The sequence below is a fragment of the Dermacentor andersoni genome, chromosome 5 (genome assembly GCF_023375885.2).
Source record: "Dermacentor andersoni chromosome 5, qqDerAnde1_hic_scaffold, whole genome shotgun sequence".
Lineage (NCBI taxonomy): Eukaryota > Metazoa > Arthropoda > Arachnida > Ixodida > Ixodidae > Dermacentor > Dermacentor andersoni.
The window spans coordinates 163,251,709-163,265,773 of NC_092818.1; the positions used below are offsets into that span (position 1 = coordinate 163,251,709).

At 46.2% G+C, this 14,065-nt stretch overlaps 1 long non-coding RNA gene across 1 annotated transcript in view; it reads left to right on the plus strand.

Annotated features, from left to right (window-relative positions):
* The first annotated feature begins 3,122 nt into the window (after window positions 1–3,122).
* The window catches only part of LOC129385130 (uncharacterized), a 103,350-nt gene continuing 92,407 nt past the window's right edge, over window positions 3,123–14,065 (plus strand). The window contains exon 1 of the long non-coding RNA XR_008612711.1: window positions 3,123–3,914. This is a non-coding gene — a long non-coding RNA (uncharacterized lncRNA). The remainder of the gene's footprint in view (window positions 3,915–14,065) is intronic.

Here is a 14,065-nt window from a genome sequence, read left to right on the forward strand (position 1 = left end):
GGGCCAATGTCGAATGCTACCGTGGGAACGGCTTCGACCTCTGATTCCCGGGTTACTAAATATGCGGGGACATGGTACAACATCGGCGGCGGAGTTCGGAGGAATGGTGCGATATCATGGGCGGGATATTGCGACCGATTCGAGGATTGTGTTTGGCCGCGATACAATCGTCAGATTCTTCAGTCTAGTTACCTAGTCACGGTATTAAGATTTTTGGTGCAGTGAGAGGTGCTGAGGTGCCCTGATGTGAACTCAACCGTTTAATATACTCCTAGATGGAGTGGGCTTCCGCACCTGAAGCAAGTGCAAATAATGTAAAATAAACACTTTTCCTTAATCGCTATTACCGGACGTACTCGTCAGTGGGCTTGGTGGATTCCTGGCCCAAACGCCAAATCTAGCCGCAACAGCAGCTCACTACATTTTAGCGTTGTCTGTGTACCCATTGGTGACGGTTAAAATGTGCAAAAGAGAACATAGATGTCTAGCAGACATGTGAAAACTCTCAGAAAATTAAGACTTACAAGATGTTTACTCGTGTTAGTGCGTGTTAATGCACTATATCCTCTGTTGCTTTCTGGAATAGTGCGTAGAACTTTGTATGTGTTCGTGCTCTCTGACTTTATCCCATAATTTCTGGGGGAAACATACAAGGACGCGCATATTTCGTTTAAAACGTTCGAAGCATGATTTTGCGCTTACCGCTGCATTGCTGTTATTGAAATTTCACAGGAAGATCGCGTTTTAGAGTCTACGTCGTTCAGTGTTACACTTTGCATATATTTAATTGCCAGTTTTCTCAGAAAAAAAAAATCAAATTTTCCTTCGTTTATGGGTTGCAAGCTGCTATCGCGACCACGCTAGCATAAGCTGGTATCGCCGCCTGCCGGCAGCTGCAGATAGCAGCCGTTTAGCGACGGTTCTTGCCTGTTCTAGACATAGAGTTTCCTACAATAATTGCATGAAATTCTATGGTTCCAGAGAGCGGGCAACACGCGACAATCCTTCCTGAAGGGCTGCTTTCTGCAGCTGCCGGTAGGCGGCGACACAAATTTATGGTAGCTCAATCCCGGGAGTAGCCATGCATCCACATAAACGATTGCAACTTTGCATTTTTCTTTTCAGAGAGACATGGAAATTAACAGTGAAAGTGTTACACTGAAACATATACACTCCAAAACACGATCTTTCTGCGAAATTTGAGCAAGAACAGTACATAGGTAAGCGCAAAACCTTTTTTAAAACCTTTTAAACGAAATGTACACGTCCGTGGATTGTAATTTCATTTCTTTTGCCATGCGAGGAGGAGTAATCGGTACCACGTAAAGGCGCCATGTTCTTTAAAGTCGTGGGGCACTCACCAGTATAGGCACATAGGGTAGGGTCTACTCAGTTCCTTCGCGTCGCGATACGGTTTCTCGCCTGTTTATGGGGATGGCCTTAAAAAAACGTCCACAGGGTCGTGCATTGCGAGCGTGAGCTCTTAAATAGCTCACGTTCACATGCGCATGTGGCACCAGACCATGCACATGCGCATGTGTATGACTGTACAGATGTTGTGCTTTCCCTTGTAACGAGCCTCCCTTAATTGTACGTTTTAATGTTCATACCATCACGCAGTCCTACAACTTAGCGAGAAAATTGCTAAATTTAGCGAGTTCTTGGTCACTTCAACGACAACTTAACCTTTTTGGAGCCTTAGCGATTACCATTTTGTTCAATTTTGGGACATTTTGGTCACCTAAATAACCAGTAAAGTGCACTGGTAAAATGACTCAAGGGATGTTGGCTAAGTTCAATGCCTCACCCATATTTACTACAAGGCCTCCATATGTACATCCGTTTCTCTCTCCTTTTCAAGACAAGCGGAACAGTTTATTAGTGAGCCACCTGAGCGCATCAGCGCTGCTTTTCTAGGGAAATCACAATCTTGAGATATCATAATCATTCTCGCAAATCGGTGGTTATTTTCCTTTTCCGCATTCTGACAGCAGGCTAGTTACCGAAGAGCCCAATTTGAAGTTATAGTTTAGATATTAAAAAATAAGGAAGACGTCTCGGAGCAATCAAAATAATAAAAAAAAAACAAAATTGCAGAGACGTCAACACCATCATCGCGAACATTCGCTGGAAATGGAGAATTCTGGGTTGCGAGCTGGCAACATTATAAAAAAAAAACGCTGACGTCACCCCTTTTAGACGCCAGTAGATGATAAGAGACAGCTTTGTCCTTTTCTAGCAGCAAGCCTGGTCACGGGCGAAGAAAACCGACAAGCCCCTCAAGACCCCATCGATGAAATGCTGGAATGTTTGAGCAGTGACAGTGTCGCACTATCCCTTCTCTTATATTTTACAATCGGCTCTTCGCTCCGCTGATCACAGGGTAGAAAACCACCGATAGCATTCCCCTGGTTAACTTCCCTGCAGCTTCCTTTATTTATTTTTCTCCCTCTTACTCTCCGGCAGCAAGACCCACAAACACGGCGTCTCAAGGGGCCTCTCCGAGCCATAATTATCGCAACTTTTAAGGGCTATACCTGTCAGCTTCGACCAAGACGCACTTGTCTGTCAGCTCTGTTATCTGTCGACGTCGACAAGGACACAGGAATGAACTGACCGGCAAGTCTGCATCGTGCCGAAGGTCTGCTGGCAGCCATAGGAGGAAGCAAAGCGATGCTGCAGTCTTAGTATTTTTCTTTCAGTTTTTCGTAGAATTCTGACTGCGCACGTAACCGACTCGAACTAGTTATGTGAAGGCTTGCGTTTAACTTGGCAGAAAAGGGACAAAGAAAACACACAGAGCGATAAAAAGAAGTTACGGCTTAGTATACTCTCAGAAGACAAAAGACACGAGAGGCGAGGCGCTTGCAGGAGAGGAAAGAAAGCAGCCTAAAGAATCTCGCACAATATGCATTGCCCATCGCGAGCGTTATGTAACTTGCATACGTGCCACCTTTGATGTGCGTGCGCCGTGTGGCTTTAATTTCCAGGCGTCTATTCTTTCCACGGCGCCCTTTTCTTTTCACGATGCACGTCTAAACTAAGGTACACAAACGTGTGCGCACCTTTGTTCGACAGCGCGCGCGAGTCGTAAACTGAGACGTAATAACAGCTATTACACGCAGGCGGCACGCCGAGTGAGAACGCGCAGAATCGCGAGCGAGCGTGTTCGAAAACGCGTGGCAGTTGCAAGCACTCGAGTGTAGAGCCTCAGCCGACAGACATAAGGGACGGGAAGACCGCTGAGCAAAGGCAAGGAACCCGTGATTGGCAAAAGATTAGCGAGCAGTTCGTGACGAAGGAAACGAGCGAGAGCCATATCGCGGTGGCTTTAATAGCCCAAGGTCGAGGATTCGACTCGTGGACGCAGCGGCCTACGCTATTTATTGATGACTAACCGATCTATCCACGTCGTTTAACTTCCCAAAGCAGCACTGGACGTAGGGGATGCCGCAGTGGAAGAGGTACGGATTAATTTCGACCACTTGCGGTTCTTTAACGTGCGCCCAAATCTAAGCACACGAGCACTTTTGTATTCCGCCCGCGTCGCCGCTGGAAATCGAACCCGCGACCTCGCATGCTCAGCAACAGAACGTCGTAGTCACCAACGTTTATAGACACTGCGTCGCCCTGCATGCCGGGTACTTACTAATGAAAAGTGAAGCAGTTTGCAAAATAGCCGATTAAGAGATGGCGAACGACAACAGACAACGACACTGCGCAGACACAGTGGAGTGATGCCAATCAAAGAATGCGGGGGCAAATACGCTGTTCCCTGGCTTAAGGAGGATTTGTATACCTACGCCAGCCAATTGCGTTAGCTCACCTTAATGGCGCCACGGTGGACGTGAGCCTCGTACAACATCTGCGTCTCCCGGGAACTATGTTTTGGAATGTGGAGGCCCGTGCAAGGGGTGAGTGAAGAGCAGTCGTATAGGCGGAGCTTGTACTCAATTTTTAAGTAAGTAGAAATGCCGATATATATATATATATATATATATATATATATATATATATATATATATATATATATATATATATATATATATATATATATATATATATATATATATACGGTGCCACCAGAGCCATATGGAGCTTTCACATTTGCTGAAAATGTTGATGAATATTGCAGTGTAACGAGATGGCTGACATGGAAACGATACCACAATTGTTTTCAAATACTGATGGCGTGTTAAAAAGGTTGTGATAGAGACGGTTACATAACAGAGTATTCATTCTTCAATTCAGCTTCAACACGTCGAAATAACCCGATAACGGCTTCTGTCATGCGGACACAAATTGTTGATGGCTTACTTAATGAGAAAAAGAAATTCAGTCTATACTGCTGTACACATATGTTCTGCGAATAATGTTATTTTCACCATTAACTTTACCATATGATCAATCGGAGAAAATCAATAATTCCGTCAATGTAAGTACCAGCTAGCAGACTATTCATGGACCACCTATTCATATGTACGAAAACTTGCAACGCACAATAATGTACTAGAGCAAATGACAGCGTGTTTGATAGACAAACACAAAGCTGCTCGTCTACTCGGATGTCACGGCACGCGTACTACGCGCATTCACCAATTTTTTCTCTCTCTCCCGCTATATATATATATATATATATATATTTTTTTTTTTTTTCAAGGTCTAAGTTATGTGAAGTAACAAACCATTACGTCTCTCAGGTATGCATGCCTTGGGAACGATCTTATTGATACTTTTATTACTATTGTTACAACTATGCGAAAAGGAACAGCCGTCATCGATATATATATATGTATACTATAGGGTGACTACATCTGTTTCTTAATGTTTATTCCCATAAATAAAAGAAACAGACATGATTCTGAAGTTGTCGGCAGAAATGCCGATACCACATAAAAGTGGTTTTATTTATGATTTATTGCAATTTAACGCTAGTCTCCTGACACCAGAAAAATTTGTCCTTTTTATTAAATTCATACAGGGCCTTCGGATAACGCATGAGCCAGCACGTACCCGCGCGATGAGCTCGGTCTCGCAGAATACGAAAGCCGAGAGAACACAAAAATAGTTCACCAAAGCGCCGTCAGATGGCGACACCACCTCAAAAAGTACGCCCGATTTCGCTTCAGCCCACGCGTCGAACAGGGGGGCGGCCGTTGGACGCGCGTTTCATTGTGCCATAGAATAAAGAACATTGCGCGATGAATTATACTGCAGAAGCAACGCGTACTTTAAAGAGACAAAGAACAATGAGGGCCATTCTAAATAGACTCAAAACAGCTGAGTGGAGAGAAGACAAAGACAGGAACTAGGGGCATGCGATCAGCCCACACTCAAGGGAAAACACATTCGCAACGGTGTTGTTGATAGTTGTCCGCTGTGCAGGTAACATGTATTCCGCGCGTGCCTGGAGTGTTCTGTCTTCAGCTGAGGCGCAGAATACAAGAGGGAACAGGTCAAGGAGTAGAGACATTCGCAGCTCCTATCCTGTTGCTACTATTAGCTTCGGAAATTGCTTTTGGGGGCCAGTGTTCGCAAAACTTCTGTTACGTAAGAGAGTTTCTTGATCGACGAGCGTTTGAGCGTAAGCCACTCGTGATAGCCACCAGTGTGCCAACGAAAAGATAGCCACGGTGATGGCAGGTCGCAAACGGCAGTTCCTAAGGGAATACGGCTTACGTTCACCATTTTAACAAACGGGAGGAAACCCAACCACGGGGAGCTGGTAATGCCACGACGACACGGTTATGCTGTTAGATTGCACATATAACATGCAAGGCTACAAACAAAATAAGAGAACAATGATACTTTCTTTTTGTTGTAGCATACAGCGATAACGTGCATCCGAACGCAGGTGACAGAAGATGCTGCTGTGTAATAGGTTCACTGCTCACTGATCCTATACATAGAATGGACTATACTTCGTGATCCCCTCGTGTATAAGTCATATATATCGACCTATGCATTGTTTAAGGTGGGCTGATCACTTGTTTGACGTTCGTTGGCGTCATACGTGAAAAATGGTAAATTACAGAGGCGGCGAACAGTTCTGAGTGCAGAGACTTCCTGTTAAGACATGTCACTTTGAGGAAGTCGACAACTGGTGGATAATTTTCAAAAAACTAATTAAAGAGCGTACCAAACACGCGATTCTTCGCCTCTTCATCCTGATGAACGCTCGCCGGAGTTTCCCGTTTGCAGTTTGTTAAATGACAAGGCGCTTTACGACTACGTCTTAATGCAAAGCATTACAAGCCTGAAGCAACATCCAGCACCAACGAAAGAGCAGACCTGTCTGTGTCGCGTGGGCGCGCCTAATAAACAAGTCAGCCAACCAGCAAGGTGCTCTGTGTCGCACAAATGCCTTACGCATCCGGAGTAGGTCTTACTTTACATTGGAATTCGCCGAATGAGTGCTTGCAGACATTCAGGAAATAAAATATGCGTGGGCAGATCTAATGGACGGTCACAGACATCAACTCACGCATGATATAAAAAAAGGCGCGCACCGCTGACAAACTCCGGCATGTTATGATACAAGACAAGTGTACGTCACGTCTTTTTACTATAAAGCCCCATCTTATATTATTGCCTGTTCAGCTGGTACAAACAGCCATGCGCAGACAGCCCTATTCTTGTAGCCGCGGAGGCTCTACCTCAACCTTATCTTTAGAACCATGCACGGCCTCAATTATGAAGCGTAGGGCGGCAAATCGAGCACCAAGCATAGTTCCTTTCTTGCAGGGCAGATTTGTACAAGATACAAAATTACAATAATGAAATAAACGGATGTACGTAAGTTATAGCTATAGAGTAGTATGTGAAGATGTCAGCACTGAATACAGCACTCTAAAAAGCATATGAAATGCTGGTAGCATGCTAAGTACTCGACTAATTCCTAACTTGAAAAGTATATATACTAAAATATAGATTAGCGTGTAATTCAACTCAAGCCTTAACCTCTTTGAGGGACGTAATTGTCGCAAATAAGACACGCACGAAAATGTAGACACTCATGCAGACGACGACAAGGGATGTGTGCTATATATGCGTCCGTCCACCTTTTCTTGCGTGTCTTATTCCCGACAATTCTGCCCCTCAGCAAGCTCCAACTACAGGCCAAGAAGCACTGAACCTCTTTATTTACTTGAACAAAGGGCTGTTTTACGAAGTTACTGTCTTCGGATTCGGCATTTAGTGCGAGAGTTGACGATTGACTCTATATAGGCAAAAATTAATGCATGCTTTTTTTTTTAACTTTAGATAGGAGAAAACACGCTCGCAACATTTCAGCTCAGTCGCTCATTGAATGACAGGGATGTCGTTAAACAGCCAATTATTACCAACTAAGCAATCACTCTGAATATAGGGAATATGTTCTAGATATAACTAATCTGAAGTAACTCTGAATATAGGGGAACGCGACTCTGTTGCAATTCGTGCTTGGTTAGTATGTCTGCCTCTGAATTTGAAAACATCAGTCCTTAGTTCTGTAGTCACGTATATACTATAATAAAGGGGTTAGGTTAAGATAAGTACTCAGGTGAAAAAAATCGATGTTCCTCCAGGAATGGCAAAGAATGATTAGGAGAATAAACAGAACGCTTGACTGCTGTAATCAACATAACATTCATCAGTCTATTCTAAATATATTCTATTAAAAACGGGCCCCTCGGTTAACCCCCTTTCTTCTCGTTTATCAGTCTATTCTGCCGCACTAAGTGTCATGACTGCATGCATGCCTACGCATTGCTATTAGACAACCTTTGACGTAGACTGATCCTCCTTTTGGCAGTTCGAATGTTGTAGAAAGATACGTATACGGACAGGTATGTACGTTTACAAGAGGGAAACAAAGATCTTGCCACTGGAGGTTACTGTTATGAACAGGTAACCGTTTAACTTTGAAGGCATTATGCTTCAATAGAACTGTTATATTTGATTTTCCTCAAAGCCATTATTCGAGCCTATATATAAAGCGCTGGCTGAAGTCGACCGCAGTTCTCACGAACCCACGGTTCTCGCGTGATATGCAACAAACAAAAAGCAAGCCGTTCAAACACGGCTCTGCGGGATTGTGCTTCGCAGTGCCTACATTCATTATGCTGTGAGTATTGTGAATTAAACATTTTACAGAATAAACACAAAGTTAGTGGAACTGTAATTAAATGAAGATGCAGTTTTCCTAAGGGCGCTTTCAAGGCTAGAAGCAACTTAAGTGCACTGAAGGTCCAGCGACTCAATGACTCATAGATTTTGTCGCATCTTCAGTGCCCATCTTTAGCAATACTAACCACCAGAAAGTGCATGACCCGAAAGCTTGCGAAATGTCTATTCGAATCCTCGAGTGACTCTTGGTCACACGCAAATGTAAGTGCCGAGGTGCGGCTTTGAACGAGTTCCTCAGTGATGTCTATGAATGCGTAAGTTAGCACTGCGCCTGCATTATATGCTATTGAGGCTATAGTATTAAACGTAGCAATACGCGACGTATCGTAGTAAACTATCATGTCACACCAGTGTGTCGCACAGCCGCCCGTAACGACACAATAACATGAGCGAACGTTTCAGAAACAAGAAACTTTGATATCTAAGGCCTACGTGCTCTTCAATACGCGTCCTTGTTACAGGTTTAAAAAGTATGCAGTGTCGCAATGTCAACAGTTAAGCACCGAAATCAGCGTCCTCACCGGTAAATGCAGCGTTGGAATGACAAGGCTGTGAAACAAAACGCAGGTGACGATTTCGACATGTGCACTAGTGGTACTATAGTAACGCAAGATCACAGTATTTCAAATAATGAAGCGTAGGTAACACCAACGTCTTCGTGAGTGATATCTGACCAGCCGCCGGGCTGAGGACGTACTGAGAAGTAACACCTGCCAAGGCGATTACAGTTCAGGTCGCTTATACCACCTGCTTCTTGCAATCCGAAAATAACGAACGCTGTAGTTGCCGGGGGAGTAACCGAATATGAAGCCACTCCATAAGAAACGTCAAACGGACTCGGAATCAATTAAGCTTTATTTGGACTTGAGCAGCGAGTAATTGCCCTTCCACACCGTTGTCCCGAGACGCCGGTCGTCAAGCTGTCAACCGCCTCCCGCCCAACGACAACGACCTCCGTCCAGTCAAATGTCATCAAGCCAGGAGCGCGAAGCGTGAGAGGCGTCTGAATCATGAGCCAACCCGGGGAGCTGTTAACAGCAGCCGATGACATCACCACTGCCACAGTCCGTGGACCAAACCAACACCGATCGCCACCGCCGCCGTGCAAGAAAACAAAGCGCGGCAAGGCTCTCAAAGCCAGGTCGGCGCCAAACAAAAGCGAGACGCGGGGCGGAGTTTGAACGAACACAGCGCACCCACCTGTACGGAGGAGGAGGGTCCTGCGGCGACCGATCCCCACCTGTCCGACGAGTTTCTAATCAGGCGAAGTAGATGGGACGGCCTTCGTTCAGCTTGCCGCTTCACCTCTGGCCGTCGGGTATGAGTTGACCACGCACATGGCGGCGCCTGCCTCGCCACACCGGCGTGCGCCAACGCCAACACACAACACGCACGAAGTACGACGCCGCGAAAAACCCGGCGCACACGGGAGCAAAGCCACGCGGCGGACGCGCGCACGCTGCCCGCGTAGCGAGCAGGCAGGGGCAGCGGCGGAGAGAAACAGCGGTGGGTGGCGCTACCGCCGAGCGAGCGGCGACCGACCGGAGCGGGCCCGCGCGTGGAAACGGTCTGCGCCGGTGGCGTACCTCCCCTCGCAGGGCGCAGCGGCCACCTGACTGGCGCGCTTCCTCCTCGCCCTCAGGAATGGGGCACGAGGAGCTCGCTCCCCCACCCTTGCTGTTCTCTCTCTCTCGCCTCGATCCGACCCCCCCTACAGCGTTCCTTTCCCCACCGACGCGCCATCAAAAACTCCGGGGCGCTCCTATCCCCCCTCGCCCCCACCGCGCGCGGGCCCGAAACTGGGGCTTTGCTTCCTTATCGCTCTCTCTCTGCTCGCCTCTCGCCTCCGCATCTTTTTCGGCCACGGCGACCGTACTTCGGGAGAACGGTAACGGAGGCTCAGGCGTGCGGGGGTGCTCGGTGTAGGAGGGAGGAGAACCGCTCTCTTGCGAGAGCTTCGCTCTTCATTTTTTTTTCTCTTTCTCTCTTTTCTTCTGCACCGAACTGCCCGTGCGCGCTCCTGTTCGTTCCTTCCTAGAGCAGTAGAGTGCAGCTTGCGCGCGCCGTCGCTACTTCCTCTTTCTCTTCGATCTCTCTCTCCACTACTCCGTGGGCCGCTGCCGAAAGGGGGCAAGAGTTTTCGGCGCGGGGCACCGTGAGAAGCGCGCGCGGGACCCCTCGCTCGCTGGCGGCAAAGAGAGCAAGTTGTTGCCGCTCACAGCGGGCGGTTGCGCACTTGACAGCGTGCGGCTAGCTTTTCGCCGCTGCGTCGCCTCCTCTCCCGCTTTGCGTTTCGTTTTGCTTCCTTTTCTTTGCTTGCCGCCGCCGCTCAGCGAAGGAGCGAAAGCTGGGGCCGTGTTTCCTTAACACCCGCTTGCACCGATCGGCTGATTACAGCGGAGCGGTGGCATCCGAGTCAATTAAGTAAATACAAATTATGGAAAATGAAAGGGGTCGTTACGAAATGCCATATCTGATAAGGACCACATACAGGCACGTGCAACAAGTAAATGTATGTAACAAGAGGCAGTGCAAAATGGCAAAGCAACGGAGAAGGTCAAGGTGAATGGCCGCCAGCATGAATGGTAAAACGTAATCATTGTTCCAACAGCGACTGTTCAAGACAAAGAAGTTGAAACGTCACCTACTGCTATTTACTACCTAACTTACTCGTTAAATAAGACAGCTATATCATTTCCCGTGACATCTCCCCATATCAGAGTGTCGCGCACAAATTGCTGGTAAAGGTGAGACGAAGGCAACGGAGGGAACTGAAATGGGCAAATAATTTTAAATGAAGATTTCTTTGCGTACATTCTCGCTTTTGGCGTGGCTGCCTGACTGTTGCTATCTCGCCGGATATAATTGTAGCAAAGCTTTTACGAAAGCAAACGCGAAATGTCTTATATTACCCTTGTATGCTGACCAATTTATACATGCCTTCGTTCTGCTTATAAAAAAATATCTTCGAGCATAAAAAAACATTTAACGTCGGCTCACAGGCATCTCTAAAGCACACCGATGTGTTCATGGAATTGTGAACAATATTTAACAGATTCTTCAGTTTCTTTTCATTTAGCCACTCAGTAAATGCCAATGGTTGTGGGCGCGTGCTTAGCCAACCCTCCAGAACGGTTATGTCATACTACTATTCCTACATGAACATATAATTTTAGTTAACAGATATCTAACGCATGCCGATCTGTTAACGAGTGGTAAATTATATTTCACAGATTCTTTGATTTGCATTGCTTTCTTTGATTTAGCCGTTCCGTATGTGCCACTGGAAATGTGGCAGCTTTTGTTCAGTTCTACAGAATGGTTGTTTGCCAATGTGACACGATAGGTACAGAATCCCTAAACGCTGCTTGATGCGTGTCGCACTTTGCTGCGCATACACCGTCATGACCATTCTTCCCTCAACAAGCATCATACGTCATCTTCGTCCTTGCGACATGGCTGCGTGTATATATGCCTTGCACTGGGCATCCACCTGATTTGGAGATTGCATTTCGGCGTGAACGCAGTGGTTAAACATACAAATTGCATGAGAGTAATGTTGTGGCCTCTGCGGTAGATAAACACGAACATTCCATGAGGTTACACATTGCAGAGGATTAAAGCAAACGAATTGTACGCATCGTGGTTAGTTGAAAAAAAAAAAAACATTTCTTTACCCGCTTTACGTAAGTTTTGCTCCTCTTAGATTGCAACATGTGGGTCGGATCCCCATTTTCTTTTTAACGAAACAGACGAGAGGATAAATGCTGCAATTACAACAGGACTTGCAGTTTCCCTTTCTTTCTTGAGTCGTCACATCACTCATCTGATCTTTAAAGCGCACGTTACACTGCATTGCAGTGAAAGTCTAACAAAACGGCCTTCAAGCAATATAAAGCAGAAAGTTCGGACCATAAGCCAGTCGTCTAAAGTTGTTAAACCCTTGAAAATTCCACAATAGAGCCGACCATCATACAAAAATATTAAGCACCACATAACAGGCAATACGTCAACATATGCTGACGTCCTCTTGCCACTGATTCCTTACGGAACTGCACGGTTTGCGGACAAAGAGAATCCATGTAAGTTTCTGCGAACATTTAGGTTACATTTAGACTACATTTAGGTTACATTTAGAACATTTAGACTACATAAGAAAAACGGGAAAATAACTTATGTCCGCCTCAGGTATACTCAGCTGCTGAAGTTTTGCATGATGCCTTTCCGTAGGACTGGCAACGTCTGTCATACCATGTCATGTCATGCAAACACCTCGGGCATGGAGTAATAATTAAAATAAAAATGCAGGATTACAGCTTGAGCGTTCCTGTTGTTGAATGTCGCTTCAAAAGTTCTCGCGCGCGCCCCCATAGGGCGCAATGGCTCCTGTCACGCAGGCGGAGCTGACGGGAGAGGTGCTCCCGTAGTGAGCATCGCTGCTAAGAGATGGCGCTATGGTAGCGCTCGCGCTGCGCTAGTCGAGGCACCTTAACTCGCGCTCTTTCACGCGCGAGCTGACGGGGAGGGGAGTGCGCTAGCGGAGAAGCTCCTGTAACAGCGATTCAGTGTCTCAGATGCACAGGTTCTTTCAACACTCGTCCTTTTTTTTTTTTTACTTCTTAGCTCTAATAAGCATACCGCGTCATGATGCTTATGGTAAAAGAGTGATATTGTTGTTAAATAAATAGTAATAAAATTAAAATTGTTAAATTAAATAAATAGTAATAAAGAGACACTTTCCGCACCTAGGAAATTAAGAGTATGAGAAATTGCATTCCGCAACCATAGGCCATTCTTATATGAGGGCTACACAATCTATAGAAAGTGAGCTCAACTTGTCAAGTTATCTGGTCGTGGGTACCTTCCTAATGAGCGTCTTAGAAGTGCGGCAAACATGAGGAGCCCTTCTAATTGACGATATCTATAGGTGTACCTAATTGTTCAAATTATGGCAAGAATTGGCAGTATACAAGGCAGTACAGAAGCGCCACACGTGACCGTTTGAACAAAAAAAAAAAGAGTTTATAAAAATAGATCATCATCACGATGTCGCATCGCCGCAACTGTTCACAATAATGTAGATGCAATAAGCGACAGCAGCACCTAGCCCAGGTTATCCTTTGGTTATGCATCTACATCGAAACATTAAGCTCGCACTCAGCAACAGATCGGCGCTGCGCTATATGCTCCGAGGTGATAGCCGATAGTTAAAAAGTAAGCAGATAGTTAAAAAGAGCCACAAGAAGAGCTTTTCTCGTGCTTGACCATGACTGTGTAAATCATGCTGAGAGCTTACAAATGTTGCCGAGGTTAAAAATAAAGAGAGGTCGGACATATATCTGATGCGAGGACACTGTCCAAGCAGAAAAGGTATCAACGACCACAAGAAATAACAAAAGATACAAGCAAACAAAGTAAGGTAAACAAACACGTATGTGGTGAAAGTAACAATAACAACACATAAAGCAAGCACAGCGTTCACGAATAGAGAAGTGTGAGAAGCGATGGGGCCGGGGCAGCGGAGATGGGGAAAACCGCGCGAACGCAAGAGAAGGCACAAAGCTCAATCGATGTCTCCAATTTCCTTTGTTTCTTTACTCCCTCGCGCCGCACTCTCTCTCTCTCTCCCTCTTCGACGATCACAGTGACAAGCGCGCGCGGAAGCAGACAGCGCGCATCGCATCCGTCCAGCCACCCACCGCAGGCGGCGACGATAGGCAAAAGGAAAGTAGATTCGCTTCAACCCCTCGCCTTTCTTTGCCCGCTTCCCGCGGACCACAACCCCGTCCATGAGTCACCGTCGGAATGCCCTCTGCCCAACCCATGTCCTCCCTATCCCGCCAAAAGACAAGAGTGCGAGAAAAAAAAAAAGAAAGGAGAGAGGGTGGAGGGAGAC